We start from the raw sequence: 9,231 nt of genomic DNA, 5'->3' as shown, positions 1-9,231 counted from the left end.
AGGGGATGCATGGGGTTGGGAGAGTCGAAAGGTCGAGAGGTAGTATCGCCAGGCCAAGAGTAAAAATAGAATATCTAGCAGACGCTGGTTGGAGGATATCTGGCAGCTGTACATACGTGAGCACAAGAGGAAGAGTTCAAACACAGAGCAGAGTAAGGAGAGGCTGATAAATTAGATGCCCCCTTTTTATTTTAATTAGAATAAACAGAGAGCTTTATTAAGCTTGTGTTGCAGCCATCTTGATGAGCAATTAAATGCCCCAAACACCTATCTCTACCAATATAAAAACACCACTTGCCGCTCCCCTCGCGGTGGGGGAGAAAAGGCACCTCGTCATCATCCGGACCCATCGAAGTGACGGGGTGCGCCAACCTCCGCGCGCACGCCTCGCCACGGGTCCCCTCGAGTCCGCCTAGCCTCACCAACGACCAAGATCCGCGCACCCCCAGCTCCACGGCCTCTCCACTGATGGATCGACTCCACGTGTTGTGGCAATCCGCCCCTCATGGGGCACGGAGCAGCAGAAACGCCACACGCGTTAACTCCATCAAGCGGCACGTCATTCAAGCACCATCAAGTGCCTCCACCAGGCGCCAGAGGGAGGGGTACGTGGAGAAACCACCCCGCCCCCTGACAAGGAGGCCCCACAACAGCCTCGGGGGCTACGCCAGCCCCTTCGCCAGGGATTCCGAGACCCGACCGACGGGCACCCCACGAACGCTCGTTGGCGCCTTCAAAGATTGTAGCAGATGGTACTGAGCAGTGGGCCTTACGAGGGCCCCTTAAGCATGGTGCGCGGGTCGTGCCCGGCCGCTACGTGTGGTCTGAGCCAAAGAGGCCTACTATCGAGCCCTTAGAAGGGTCCGGGATGCCGAGCGATTCGTCGATACAGACCCTGGGCCTAGACGCCCCCGACTGCTCAACCAACAACAGACCAAGGTAACTAGGGTGCCCCCCGTGGGCTTTGAACCAGCAGTACCTTCATGAGTCAGCGGAGCCCTTGCTCGGGCTCCGCTCATGCAACGCTCCAACCAATCATCGCTTGGCCCCAAAGCCAAGCACCTCGACCAAGAGCTCGGGTGCCCCCAGATGGGCATCCGGCCCACATCAGCCGAGGCCATGGCCATGGTTGTCGACATAGTCATAGAAGATCGGGTCGGCCTCTTGTCACCATCATGAGCTCAAGCTGAAAGGCCACGAAGGGCTCGGGGCTCCTGACGAGAGTCAAACATAGGTCTATGTTATGTCCCCAGGAGAAAGGCTCCTGATCAACTGATCCCCGGACCGATACCCTAGGATCGCTTGGGGGCTCGGGGGCTATACCTATCCCGTACACTCGAACGCATCCTTCGGTCAGAGTTGGGCAGAGCTCGTGCATGCCCATGGCCACTTCTCAGGACTCGGGTGCTCGCCAAGACCTCAGGCTCCTGAATGATGGCAGCCCCAATCTGACTCTAGCTCAGCTCCAACCCTAGCCTGAATCTAGCGCACACTACTAGGAGTCTGCACTTACATGACGTACACCTTTCATCACTGAAGGAGCTAAATTCATCATAATTTCAGTTTTATGATGAATTTATGACGAAAAACGGTTCTTCATAGAAAGCGCGTCACATTGAACTTCCGTGACAAATCCGAAAACATCATCATAGAAGTGGTTTGATCTGTGACGAAAAACTTACTATCATACAACTGTTTTGGCATGCATGGCAGGGGGCTGCCACGCTGGTGGGTGCTTCCATTGGAGATGCTTTCCACATGTACATGCTAAGGGAAACAAGCGGAGCTTGATGCTCGCTAGGGCGATGTCCTTGATGACCATGGTGTCACATAGCTCAAGGAAGTGTTGGAGATGCACGTTCGTGGCCTCACTTGACAAACCAAAAAACTAGTTTGCCTACACCATCGTGATGAGGCTAGTGTGGATCTTGAAGTTTCCATTGCCTATGTTGATACCCGGCCCAACGGGCACATTGGCAACAGCGCGGATGGAGTAGTCACGGAGCGTCTTGGCCATAGTTGGAGTAGTGAATGGCGCGGGGGTGACTAGTTCATCTGTCAGTGGAGTAGCAGAAGAAGAAGCGTCATGGGACCCTTTCTTGCTTACGAGTGCCTTCGGTTTTCGATGTAGCTGTTCGGCAGATCGTAATCGGTTATACACTATCCTGTTTTCATCCACAACAGGAGAAAACAAGTAAAGTTAGCCTACATAAACAATGGCTACCATACATGCATATTATCATGAACATATCCTACTAGATTCTTTAATAAATTATGCCTTCCCTTGCAATAGCGCCAGAAATGATGTTGATATTTCTTACCGTCACCACTAAGAATGGAGTTAGAATCCATCCCCAGCGATGGCGCCAGAAATACCGGTTGGTATTACTTAGCAACATTACTAGTACGTAGCAATGCCACTAAGTAATAACCTTGATAGTTCCTTAACAGTTTTAAATATTTATCCGCAAGTGCATGGAGCTATCATTATAGCATTTCACCTAGAAGTATTTAGGGTATTGTTATTTATATTTTTCCAAAGGAGGGCATTTAATTGATTAAGTCTAGTATGGATATGATCTTAAATAATATACTTGTAAGTACACCAATGTTTATAACAGGGGTAAGAACGGTGATTTCAAGATAGTGGACACACACATGAGCATTCCTCAAAGGATAAAATAAAAAAGAAAGAATAAAAGAATAATCCTAATTAGAGCGGGCATGATCTAGTATAGTCGTACAAAGATTAGTTAATAATCATACAAGTTACATAATTAGATTTAGCGCTAAGTGTGAAGCAGGTCAGGAGGCCACCGAGTACTGGTCTGCCAGCAACCTCATGTGATAATTTAGACTCCTACACCCTAAACGAACGTGGGGGATTACAAGGGACAGACAAGGTTGTCACCATCTGCCACCTATGCCTCAACCATGGAGAAGGACAATGCATTCACCTGTCTCTCCATACCCAAGCACTTCGCTTGCATATACAGAAACTACCCAATTCCTCTAGGACTCCGACCCTGCGGATCGACAAGTAAAAGTGTAGCACCCGGTTTTAAGAACAAAACTAGATATGCACCATATGTGAGGCTAGGAAGTCAAATCTCACATATAGTTACAGATAAGGGTAATATCAATAGACAATACTTAAATACATAGCGTTTTAGTATAAAGATTATAACCTTAGAGTATAGACAGCAGAAAGACAACTCCGATCTTCAGGCGAAGACTCTAAATCCACAGGGACAACTGGCTGGTTGATCACAAACCTAATTCCTCCAAACTATAGCAATCTGGTACCCATCCGGGATTTTTATCCAAATAATTGAAAATAAAGCAAGCGTAAGTACATGTCGTACTCAACAAATATAATATGGGGTTCACGAGGCTCAAAAGGCTTACACTGGTTTAACTGCGATTAGCTTTTAATGAGTCATCTTTTAGCAGCTGAGTAGCAACAAGTTTATCATAAGCCCATAAACACATGATCAGGTAAACATGAACAATGAATAGTATAAATAGTAATCATTAGTGAGCATTTTCATCATCAGTATCATTAGTGTTCATCATCTATTCCGTAAGGGTTGCAAGGCCGCCCGTGACCGTGAGCACGGCTGATATACAAGTTTTACATTCTACAGAGGTTGTACACTTTCACTGTGAGTCGTGATTTACCCTTTTGCCCGAGGTAGCTAATCGCTTGACCCACTTCCAAGGAAGATCGGCAGGGTTCACTATGAAGCCTTTCAAAGGTTCGTCTAACAAGTTAGAGCCGCTAGGTTTCTGTGGCCTATGAATGTAGAGCTCCCCTTCTGGTAGGCATAATGACGTGCAGCCTATACACTGATGGACAGAGGCCGCACTATATCCAACCTAGAACACACCCCTCTTGCACCATAAAGGTAACTACTAACAAGCTAGAAAAGGTCCTCATACTGAGCTATAGCTAGAGCCATATAGCCCCCACAGCTAAGTCCTAGATGATCATTTACAGATAAGTCCTTAGGTCGAGAAATCTAGAGCACCATAAAAAAGTCCAATGCTCTAGCCCCCTTGTTCCATATTGATAAAAAGCAACTTTTAATGTTTATTGCATATTACATTAGTCAAGTTACAAGATCATAGTTGTAGTTGAGCACGAACTTCATACTACCCAATGCAATAACCCAAAGGTATCAAGGTATAAGGTAACAAAGTGCTAGGAAATCCTTAGTGGTAGTCAAGGTAGACACATGCAGTATGAATTAAGTGATTAAAGGTGAATAGGTAACAAGGATGGTCCTATGCTATACTTGCCTTAACACTTGCTTAAACTTTCTCATACTTTGCTTCTGGTCATCACCACGTTCTGATCTTCAGCGCTCACAAACGGTTCTCGTTCTACTCATATCAAGCACCACACATAGACAAACATACAAGCAACAAATAAAAGCAACTCAGAACAGTACACCATTCAAGATAAAACAACGTACTAAAAGACAGCTAATTCTACGGTCACAAGATCACAAGAAATGCTGATTACAGAACTATCGTTAAAAAGTAACGACTATCGGGAGTCTTATATTATAAAAGAAACAACTACAAGCTTGATTTATTTTAGTTAAACAAAATCATAGAGAAGTTTCATTCAGATTAGACAAATCTTAATTTAATTTAAAAGCCAAGTTAAATCTAGTCATATTTTACTTATAAATATTGTTGTATATTTAAGCAAATTAAACACTAACTTTGCCAAATAAAAGGACAGGTGAAACACCTACTCGAAATGCTTATGGTGTGGGTATAAGCTAAACAGTTTATAATTCAAAAACACGGTGATAGCAATTAAGCATATTAATATTTATCTGTATAAAACATCATAGTATCATGCTTGTGTTGATGTTAAATATAAAATTAGTTGCATGCATATTAATCATATTACTATTTAAATTATAAAATTTAGAGATATTTGACAATAGAAAACGTGGTTGCTAAGATGCAGATTACGTCAGTACAAGCTCAACGCAAAAGAAAAAGCTACAGACATAGAGACACCGACCATGTTAGCTTGCCATCTGGAAACAGATCGAAGGCACAGGTACTAGGCGACGACAAAGATTTGTAGGCTTGCAGTGCAGGCAACTCGACTTAAAGGGCGCACATACAGATCCTGATCTCGATCACGTCGCGTGCCCGGTCTTGTTGGACATGCATGGACCTTTGGACAAACAAGGCCAGAGCAACACGCTTGCATGCTGTCAAACCTAGCTTAATTATGGAACAGAACCTGCAGGATTGCACATCCTAGTGAGCTGTGCAGATCATGTAGAGGAGAGACGAAGTAACTGTATGCTGGATTTCTCACCGACAGAGGCGAGACGTCCACATATCCGTCTCGGAGATTGACGACGGCTCTCGATGAAACACGGACTGCGGCAGGAGAGGTAGTTGTTGCAGATAGAACTATGGTGACCGCCACATCTTTGGTGGACAGCCGGACTCCATGCGCCCGTGGGCGACAACGACGTGCAGTGGTAGCTCAACGAAGTTCTGCTGGCCTGCCGGTAGCGGCACAGCGCCGGGCTGGGCAGCGCAGCGACGACGGCGACGAGGAGAGAAGGATGACAAAAAAAATCTAATTTACTACACGAGAGATTTCCCAAACTAGGGGCTCCCCTTACGGTAGTTTTGGTGTGCTTCGCCCAAGGGGTTGATACACATTTATTGGGAGAAAACTCCCCACAACTACATCAACTAGCAATATGGTACTAATTGATGTTGCACCCTCCACATTTACTAATGGGCCTAAATAATCATTAAAGCACATTAGTAAATAAATGCATGGGCCTTTAGGATTTATTAGGGTTATTGCATATGGGCTTTGAGCGTTGGGAAAAATGAGAGATTTATTATTTTTGGAATTAATTAATTTCGTGGATAAAATAATTCTAGAAAAGTCTAGAATTATTATTTAAGCCGCGAAAAATACTCCGAAAGCTCTGAAAATTCGGGAAAAATTTCCAGAGACATTATGGAACATGAGGAACCCAAATAAAGTATTTGGAGTCCATGATAAGATAATTTGGAGCATTTAAAAATTAAATTATACTCACAGACAAGTAGGAACAAGTTCTAGAAAAAAAGCTAGAAAATTTCCCGAGAAGTTTATAGAGATTCATTTATGGATGAGGAACTGAAAGGAGTGATTTGCGTTACAAAGAAAATATTTTAGGAAGCTCCCAACAAAAACTTTAGCCGAGACACAAAGAATTTGATTGTAGAAAAAGATAAATGCGTGCCGGAGAAGGAAAATGGACCTACTAACGCATTTTAAAGACTTTGCTCACTCTCAACACACAAAGAAGCAACAAGCAAACATCACATCATCCAAAAGCCCGTCAAAATTAGAAAACTTTGAAAATCCACATTTTTCCAATAACTAAATTTGCGCTAGCTCAAACTAAACTTGGTAAATTTTATCCAAATATTAAAATAATTCATTTTATTTAGTGTTTTCTATGCACAACCCAAAATTAGAAATTTCGGGGTGTGACAAACTACCCCACTTAATAGGAATCTCGTCCCAAGATTCAAAGAGACTAGGGAGAAAGATAAAGAAGATCTTCACGCCTCCACACTTCGGATTCGGGGTTCATGAGATGAAGGAATGAACTTGCATGATAAAGTGGATTTGGGAGTTGCATAGGATAGCAAGGAAGGTAAAGGTCAACGATGGTTTGTAAAGGATGCTACCCCACTTAACAAGAGTTTTGCTAAACTCTGAATATTCCATACGAAGATCCTCGTGTTGGTGTAGTCTTCACGGCCTTCCTTTGGATAACAAAGATAGGGATGACAAACAAGCAACACACCAAACAAGACAAGCATGCATCACAACATCGAAACTGCACGTGCTTCTATAGCAATGGCAGGCATCCTAAGGAGTGGATTATGATAAAAGGCCATCGCAAATTTGAATAAGGTGAGATCAGAAAACCTTAGTAAACCAAAGAAATAAAAATCAAGGGGATAAGAAGCAATAGCTCAAAGGAAGCTATCAAGGAGAGAACAAAATAGGACAAGGATAAGAAATAATCAATTCAACTAGTCAAGGAGATGAAAAAGTAGTTTTGTAGCAAATTCTAAACCTTAGAACGACCAGTTTCTACTAGGCTTATGTTATACAGTCAGCATTGCTCTGATATCATTTTGTAGCACCCGATTTTAAGAACAAAACTAGATATGCACAATATGTGAGCCTAGGAAGTCAAATCTCACATATAACTATAAATAAGGGTAATACCAATAGACAATGCCTAAATACATAGCGTATTAGTATAAAGATTATAACCTCAGAGTATAGACAGCGGAAAGACAACTCTGATCTTTAGGCGAAGACTTCAAATCCACAAGGACAACTAACTGGTTGATCACAAGCCTAATTCCTCCAAACTCTAGCAATCTAGTACCCATCCGAGATTTTTATCCAAATAATTGAAAATAAAGCAAGCATAAGTACATGTCGTACTCAGCAAATATAACATGGGGTTCATGAGGCTCAAAAGGCTAACACTGGTTTAACTGCGGTTAGGTTTTAATGAGTCATCTTTTAGCAACTGAGTAGCAAGAAGTTTATCATAAGCCCATAAACACATGATCAGGTAAACATGAACAATGAATAGTATAAATAGTAATCATTAGTGAACATTTTCAGCATCAGTATCATCAGTGTTCATCATCTATTCCGTAAGGGTTCCAAGGCCGCTCGTGACCGTGAGCACGGCTGATATACCAGTTTTACACTCTGCAGAGGTTGTACAATTTCATTGTGAGTCATGCTTTACCCTTTCACCTGAGGTAGCTAATCTCTTGACCCACTTCTAAGGAAGATCGGCAGGGTTCACTATGAAGCCTTTCAAAGGTTCATCTAACAAGTTAGGGCCACTGATTTCTGTGGCCTGCAAATATAGAGCTCCCCTTCCAGCAGGCACAATGATGCGCAGCCTATACACTAACGGACAGAGGCCGCACTATATCCAACCCGGAACATACCCCTCTTGCGCCATAAAGGTAACCACTAGCAAGCTAGAAAATGTCCTCATATTGAGCTAAAGCCAGAGCCATGTAGCCCCCACAGCTGTACTATAAGTTCTAGATGATCACATACAGATAAGTCCTTAAGGAGAGGAATCTAGAGCACCATAAAATAGCCCAATGCTCTAGCCCCTTGTTCCATGTTGATAAAAAGCATCTTTTAATGTTTATTGCATATTACATTAGTCAAGTTACAAGGTCATGGTTGTAGTTGAGCACTAGCTTCATACGACCCAATGTAATAACCCAAAGGTATCAAGGTATAAGGCAACAAAGTGCTAGGAAATCCTTAGTGGTAGTCAAGGCAGACACATGCAGTATGAATTAAGTGATTAAAGGTGAATAGATAACAAGGATGGTCCCATGCTATACTAGCCTTAACACTTGCTTAAACTTTCTCATACTTTGCTTCTAGTCATCACCACCTTCTAATCTTCAGCGCTCACAAACGGTTCTCGTTCTACTCATATCAAGCACCACACATAGGCAAACATACAAGCAACAAATAAAAGCAACTAAGAACAGTACACCACTCAAGATAAAACAACGTACTAAAAGAGAGCTAATTCTATGGTCACAAGATCACAAGAAATGCTAATAACAGAACTATCATTAAAAAGTAACGACTATCGGGAGTTTTATATTGTAAAAGAAACAACTACAAGCTTGATTTATTTTAGTTAAACAAATCATAGAGAAGTTTAATTCAGATTAAACAAATCTTAATTTAATTTAAAAGCCAAGTTAAATCTAGTCATATTTTACTTATAAATATTGTTGTATATTTAAGCAAATTAAACACTAACTTTGCCAAATAAAAGGACAGGTGAAACACCTACTCAAAATGCTTATGGTTTGGGTATAAGCTAAACAGTTTATAATTCAAAAACACGGTGATAGCAATTAAGCATATTAATATTTATATGTATAAAACATCATAGTATCATGCTTGTGTTGATGTTAATTATAAAATTAGTTGCATGCATATTAATCATATTACTATTTAAATTATAAAATTTAGAGATATTTGACAATAGAAAACATGGTTGCTAAGATGTAGATTACGTCAGTACAAGCTCAATGCAAAAGAAAAAGCTACGGACATAGAGACACTGACCATGTTAGCTTGCTATCTAGAAACAGATCGAAGGC

This window comes from Miscanthus floridulus, chromosome 17 (assembly GCF_019320115.1).
Source record: "Miscanthus floridulus cultivar M001 chromosome 17, ASM1932011v1, whole genome shotgun sequence".
Classification (NCBI taxonomy): domain Eukaryota; kingdom Viridiplantae; phylum Streptophyta; class Magnoliopsida; order Poales; family Poaceae; genus Miscanthus; species Miscanthus floridulus.
The sequence above is the reverse complement of the archived record's forward strand: the minus strand, read 5'-3'. Positions refer to the sequence as shown.